Here is a 7500-nt window from a genome sequence, read left to right on the forward strand (position 1 = left end):
ATTTTCGAAACTTTTTGCGGTTCGGGATTTTTTAGAATTTTTTTAGAAGGAGTTTTGGCCCCAAATTTTGTGGACGTGATCCTTCTATTTTTGTTGGCATGCACAAAAAAATTCAGCTAAAAACTCGAAGCGGAGAAGATTTCGCGACCGTTTGAAAAAAGTGTCCCCGTTTCAGACACTTCAACGGCTACTGGCAGCAAACCTGTAAAATCTCAAACGCTCTTTAAGGGGGTGTGAGTTCTCAGAGGTTTGATGAGGGATAGGGGGCCAACACAAGGGCCAAGCACCAGCACCCATCGCACGTCATGTGCGCACACCCCCCCGGCCCCCCTCCCAATCGCCGGAACCCCAATGCCGCCGGTCAGGTTCTCCGGCGGTACTCCGGCGATGCTCCGGCGATGCTCCGGCGATGCTGTCCCGAGTGAAAAAAATGCGGCACCAGCACATGCTGGAGCCAAGCATGGGCACCGTGGCTCAAAATCGAACTTCGGCCAAGGCCTCGACCATCAATGGCACATGATGACGCATGGTGATGGCACATGCATCGACCATCATCGGCATAGGCTGCCCTTCGGTACGGGCACTTGCCTCGACCGCCATCGGCACAAGCTGGGCCCTGGTGTGGGTTGTTGCCTCGATCACCAGCGGCACATGCTGAGCCTTGGTGCGGGCGGTTGCCTCGAGCACCATCCGCAGACCCTGGGCCCTGGTGCGGCCGGTTGCCCCGATAACCATCGGCACACGCTGGGCCCTGGAGCGGCCGGTTGCCTCGATCACCATCGGCAAAAGCTGGGCCCTGGTGCGGGCGCTTGCCTCGACCACCATCGGCACACGCTGGGCACTGGTGCGGGCACTTGCCTCGACCACCATCGGCACACGCTGGGCCCTGGTGCGGGCGGTTGCCTCGATCACCATCGGCACACGCTGGGCCCTGGTGCGGGCGGTTGCCCCCAGCACCATCGGCACACGTTGGGCCCTGGTGCGGGCGCTTGCCTCGACCACCATCGGCACACGCTGGGCCCTGGTGCGGGCGCTTGCCTCGACCACCATCGGCACACGCTGGGCCCTGGTGCGGGCGCTTGCCTCGACCACCATCGGCACACGCTCGGCCCTGGTGCGGTCGGTTGCCTCGAGCACCATCGGCACACGCTGGGCCCTGGTGCGGGCGCTTGCCTCGACCACCATCGGCACACGCTGGGCCCTGGTGCGGCAGGTTGCCTCGAGCACCATCGGCACACGCTGGGCCCTGGTGCGGTCGGTTGCCTCGAGCACCATCGGCACACGCTGGGCCCTGGTGCGGGCGCTTGCCTCGACCACCATCGGCACACGTTGGGCCCTGGTGCGGCAGGTTCCCTCGACCACCATCGGCACACGCTGGGCCCTGGTGCGGCAGGTTGCCTCGAGCACCATCGGCACACGCTGGGCCCTGGTGCGGTCGGTTGCCTCGATCACCATCGGCACACGCTGGGCCCTGGTGCGGGCGGTTGCCTCGACCACCATCGGCACACGCTGGGCCCTGGTGCGGCAGCTTGCCTCGAGCACCATCGGCACACGCTCGGCCCTGGTGCGGTCGGTTGCCTCGACCACCATCGGCACACGCTGGGCCCCACCATCGGCACACGCTGGGCCCTGGTGCGGGCGCTTGCCTCGACCACCATCGGCACACGCTCCGCCCTGGTGCGGTCGGTTGCCTCGAGCACCATCGGCACACGCTGGGCCCTGGTGCGGCAGGTTGCCTCGACCACCATCGGCACACGCTGGGCCCTGGTGCGGGCAGTTGCCTCGACCACCATCGGCACACGCTGGGCCCTGGTGCGGGCGGTTGCCTCGACCACCATCGGCACACGCTGGGCCCTGGTGCGGGCGCTTGCCTCGAGCACCATCGGCACACGCTGGGCCCTGGTGCGGCAGGTTGCCTCGACCACCATCGGCACACGCTGGGCCCTGGTGTGGGCGCTTTCCTCGAGCACCATCGGCACACGCTCGGCCCTGGTGCGGTCGGTTGCCTCGAGCACCATCGGCACACGCTGGGCCCTGGTGCGGCAGGTTGCCTCGACCACCATCGGCACACGCTGGGCCCTGGTGCGGGCGGTTGCCTCGACCACCATCGGCACACGCTGGGCCCTGGTGCGGTCGGTTGCCTCGAGCACCATCGGCACACGCTGGGCCCTGGTGCGGCAGGTTGCCTCGAGCACCATCGGCACACGCTGGGCCCTGGTGCGGGCGGTTGCCTCGAGCACCATCGGCACACGCTGGGCCCTGGTGCGGGCGGTTGCCTCGACCACCATCGGCACACGCTGGGCCCTGGTGCGGGCGCTTGCCTCGAGCACCATCGGCACACGCTGGGCCCTGGTGCGGCAGGTTGCCTCGAGCACCATCGGCACACGCTGGGCCCTGGTGCGGTCGGTTGCCTCGAGCACAATCGGCACACGCTGGGCGCTGGTGCGGGCGCTTGCCTCGACCACCATCGGCACACGCTGGGCCCTGGTGCGGGCGCTTGCCTCGACCACCATCGGCACACGCTCCGCCCTGGTGCGGTCGGTTGCCTCGAGCACCATCGGCACACGCTGGGCCCTGGTGCGGCAGGTTGCCTCGACCACCATCGGCACACGCTGGGCCCTGGTGCGGGCGGTTGCCTCGACCACCATCGGCACACGCTGGGCCCTGGTGCGGGCGGTTGCCTCGACCACCATCGGCACACGCTGGGCCCTGGTGCGGGCGCTTGCCTCGAGCACCATCGGCACACGCTGGGCCCTGGTGCGGCAGGTTGCCTCGACCACCATCGGCACACGCTGGGCCCTGGTGCGGTCGGTTGCCTCGAGCACCATCGGCACACGCTGGGCGCTGGTGCGGGCGCTTGCCTCGACCACCATCGGCACACGCTGGGCCCTGGTGCGGGCGGTTGCCTCGACCACCATCGGCACACGCTGGGCCCTGGTGCGGGCGCTTGCCTCGAGCACCATCGGCACACGCTGGGCCCTGGTGCGGCAGGTTGCCTCGACCACCATCGGCACACGCTGGGCCCTGGTGCGGGCGCTTTCCTCGAGCACCATCGGCACACGCTCGGCCCTGGTGCGGTCGGTTGCCTCGAGCACCATCGGCACACGCTGGGCCCTGGTGCGGCAGGTTGCCTCGACCACCATCGGCACACGCTGGGCCCTGGTGCGGGCGGTTGCCTCGACCACCATCGGCACACGCTGGGCCCTGGTGCGGTCGGTTGCCTCGAGCACCATCGGCACACGCTGGGCCCTGGTGCGGCAGGTTGCCTCGAGCACCATCGGCACACGCTGGGCCCTGGTGCGGGCGGTTGCCTCGAGCACCATCGGCACACGCTGGGCCCTGGTGCGGGCGGTTGCCTCGACCACCATCGGCACACGCTGGGCCCTGGTGCGGGCGCTTGCCTCGAGCACCATCGGCACACGCTGGGCCCTGGTGCGGCAGGTTGCCTCGAGCACCATCGGCACACGCTGGGCCCTGGTGCGGTCGGTTGCCTCGAGCACAATCGGCACACGCTGGGCGCTGGTGCGGGCGCTTGCCTCGACCACCATCGGCACACGCTGGGCCCCACCATCGGCACACGCTGGGCCCTGGTGCGGGCGCTTGCCTCGACCACCATCGGCACACGCTCCGCCCTGGTGCGGTCGGTTGCCTCGAGCACCATCGGCACACGCTGGGCCCTGGTGCGGCAGGTTGCCTCGACCACCATCGGCACACGCTGGGCCCTGGTGCGGGCGGTTGCCTCGACCACCATCGGCACACGCTGGGCCCTGGTGCGGGCGGTTGCCTCGACCACCATCGGCACACGCTGGGCCCTGGTGCGGGCGCTTGCCTCGAGCACCATCGGCACACGCTGGGCCCTGGTGCGGCAGGTTGCCTCGACCACCATCGGCACACGCTGGGCCCTGGTGCGGTCGATTGCCTCGAGCACCATCGGCACACGCTGGGCGCTGGTGCGGGCGCTTGCCTCGACCACCATCGGCACACGCTGGGCCCCACCATCGGCACACGCTGGGCCCTGGTGCGGGCGCTTGCCTCGACCACCATCGGCACACGCTCCGCCCTGGTGCGGTCGGTTGCCTCGAGCACCATCGGCACACGCTGGGCCCTGGTGCGGCAGGTTGCCTCGACCACCATCGGCACACGCTGGGCCCTGGTGCGGGCGGTTGCCTCGACCACCATCGGCACACGCTGGGCCCTGGTGCGGGCGGTTGCCTCGACCACCATTGGCACACGCTGGGCCCTGGTGCGGGCGCTTGCCTCGAGCACCATCGGCACACGCTGGGCCCTGGTGCGGCAGGTTGCCTCGACCACCATCGGCACACGCTGGGCCCTGGTGCGGGCGCTTGCCTCGAGCACCATCGGCACACGCTCGGCCCTGGTGCGGTCGGTTGCCTCGAGCACCATCGGCACACGCTGGGCCCTGGTGCGGCAGGTTGCCTCGACCACCATCGGCACACGCTGGGCCCTGGTGCGGGCGGTTGCCTCGACCACCATCGGCACACGCTGGGCCCTGGTGCGGTCGGTTGCCTCGAGCACCATCGGCACACGCTGGGCCCTGGTGCGGCAGGTTGCCTCGAGCACCATCGGCACACGCTGGGCCCTGGTGCGGGCGGTTGCCTCGAGCACCATCCGCACACGCTGGGCCCTGGTGCGGGCGGTTGCCTCGACCACCATCGGCACACGCTGGGCCCTGGTGCGGGCGGTTGCCTCGAGCACCATCGGCACACGCTGGGCCCTGGTGCGGCAGGTTGCCTCGAGCACCATCGGCACACGCTGGGCCCTGGTGCGGCAGGTTGCCTCGACCACCATCGGCACACGCTGGGCCCTGGTGTGGGCGCTTTCCTCGAGCACCATCGGCACACGCTGGGCCCTGGTGCGGTCGGTTGCCTCGAGCACCATCGGCACACGCTGGGCCCTGGTGCGGCAGGTTGCCTCGACCACCATCGGCACACGCTGGGCCCTGGTGCGGGCGGTTGCCTCGACCACCATCGGCACACGCTGGGCCCTGGTGCGGTCGGTTGCCTCGAGCACCATCGGCACACGCTGGGCCCTGGTGCGGCAGGTTGCCTCGAGCACCATCGGCACACGCTGGGCCCTGGTGCGGGCGGTTGCCTCGAGCACCATCGGCACACGCTGGGCCCTGGTGCGGGCGGTTGCCTCGACCACCATCGGCACACGCTGGGCCCTGGTGCGGGCGCTTGCCTCGAGCACCATCGGCACACGCTGGGCCCTGGTGCGGCAGGTTGCCTCGAGCACCATCGGCACACGCTGGGCCCTGGTGCGGTCGGTTGCCTCGAGCACAATCGGCACACGCTGGGCGCTGGTGCGGGCGCTTGCCTCGACCACCATCGGCACACGCTGGGCCCCACCATCGGCACACGCTGGGCCCTGGTGCGGGCGCTTGCCTCGACCACCATCGGCACACGCTCCGCCCTGGTGCGGTCGGTTGCCTCGAGCACCATCGGCACACGCTGGGCCCTGGTGCGGCAGGTTGCCTCGACCACCATCGGCACACGCTGGGCCCTGGTGCGGGCGGTTGCCTCGACCACCATCGGCACACGCTGGGCCCTGGTGCGGGCGGTTGCCTCGACCACCATCGGCACACGCTGGGCCCTGGTGCGGGCGCTTGCCTCGAGCACCATCGGCACACGCTGGGCCCTGGTGCGGCAGGTTGCCTCGACCACCATCGGCACACGCTGGGCCCTGGTGCGGTCGGTTGCCTCGAGCACCATCGGCACACGCTGGGCGCTGGTGCGGGCGCTTGCCTCGACCACCATCGGCACACGCTGGGCCCTGGTGCGGGCGGTTGCCTCGACCACCATCGGCACACGCTGGGCCCTGGTGCGGGCGCTTGCCTCGAGCACCATCGGCACACGCTGGGCCCTGGTGCGGCAGGTTGCCTCGACCACCATCGGCACACGCTGGGCCCTGGTGCGGGCGCTTTCCTCGAGCACCATCGGCACACGCTCGGCCCTGGTGCGGTCGGTTGCCTCGAGCACCATCGGCACACGCTGGGCCCTGGTGCGGCAGGTTGCCTCGACCACCATCGGCACACGTTGGGCCCTGGTGCGGGCGGTTGCCTCGACCACCATCGGCACACGCTGGGCCCTGGTGCGGTCGGTTGCCTCGAGCACCATCGGCACACGCTGGGCCCTGGTGCGGCAGGTTGCCTCGAGCACCATCGGCACACGCTGGGCCCTGGTGCGGGCGGTTGCCTCGAGCACCATCGGCACACGCTGGGCCCTGGTGCGGGCGGTTGCCTCGACCACCATCGGCACACGCTGGGCCCTGGTGCGGGCGCTTGCCTCGAGCACCATCGGCACACGCTGGGCCCTGGTGCGGCAGGTTGCCTCGAGCACCATCGGCACACGCTGGGCCCTGGTGCGGTCGGTTGCCTCGAGCACAATCGGCACACGCTGGGCGCTGGTGCGGGCGCTTGCCTCGACCACCATCGGCACACGCTGGGCCCCACCATCGGCACACGCTGGGCCCTGGTGCGGGCGCTTGCCTCGACCACCATCGGCACACGCTCCGCCCTGGTGCGGTCGGTTGCCTCGAGCACCATCGGCACACGCTGGGCCCTGGTGCGGCAGGTTGCCTCGACCACCATCGGCACACGCTGGGCCCTGGTGCGGGCGGTTGCCTCGACCACCATCGGCACACGCTGGGCCCTGGTGCGGGCGGTTGCCTCGACCACCATCGGCACACGCTGGGCCCTGGTGCGGGCGCTTGCCTCGAGCACCATCGGCACACGCTGGGCCCTGGTGCGGCAGGTTGCCTCGACCACCATCGGCACACGCTGGGCCCTGGTGCGGTCGGTTGCCTCGAGCACCATCGGCACACGCTGGGCGCTGGTGCGGGCGCTTGCCTCGACCACCATCGGCACACGCTGGGCCCCACCATTGGCACACGCTGGGCCCTGGTGCGGGCGCTTGCCTCGACCACCATCGGCACACGCTCCGCCCTGGTGCGGTCGGTTGCCTCGAGCACCATCGGCACACGCTGGGCCCTGGTGCGGCAGGTTGCCTCGAGCACCATCGGCACACGCTGGGCCCTGGTGCGGGCGGTTGCCTCGACCACCATCGGCACACGCTGGGCCCTGGTGCGGGCGGTTGCCTCGACCACCATGGGCACACGCTGGGCCCTGGTGCGGGCGCTTGCCTCGAGCACCATCGGCACACGCTGGGCCCTGGTGCGGCAGGTTGCCTCGACCACCATCGGCACACGCTGGGCCCTGGTGCGGGCGCTTGCCTCGAGCACCATCGGCACACGCTCGGCCCTGGTGCGGTCGGTTGCCTCGAGCACCATCGGCACACGCTGGGCCCTGGTGCGGCAGGTTGCCTCGACCACCATCGGCACACGCTGGGCCCTGGTGCGGGCGGTTGCCTCGACCACCATCGGCACACGCTGGGCCCTGGTGCGGTCGGTTGCCTCGAGCACCATCGGCACACGCTGGGCCCTGGTGCGGCAGGTTGCCTCGAGCACCATCGGCACACGCTG

Source organism: Durio zibethinus, unplaced genomic scaffold (assembly GCF_047325235.1).
Source record: "Durio zibethinus cultivar Kanyao isolate XHJ-2024 unplaced genomic scaffold, ASM4732523v1 HiC_scaffold_390, whole genome shotgun sequence".
Lineage (NCBI taxonomy): Eukaryota > Viridiplantae > Streptophyta > Magnoliopsida > Malvales > Malvaceae > Durio > Durio zibethinus.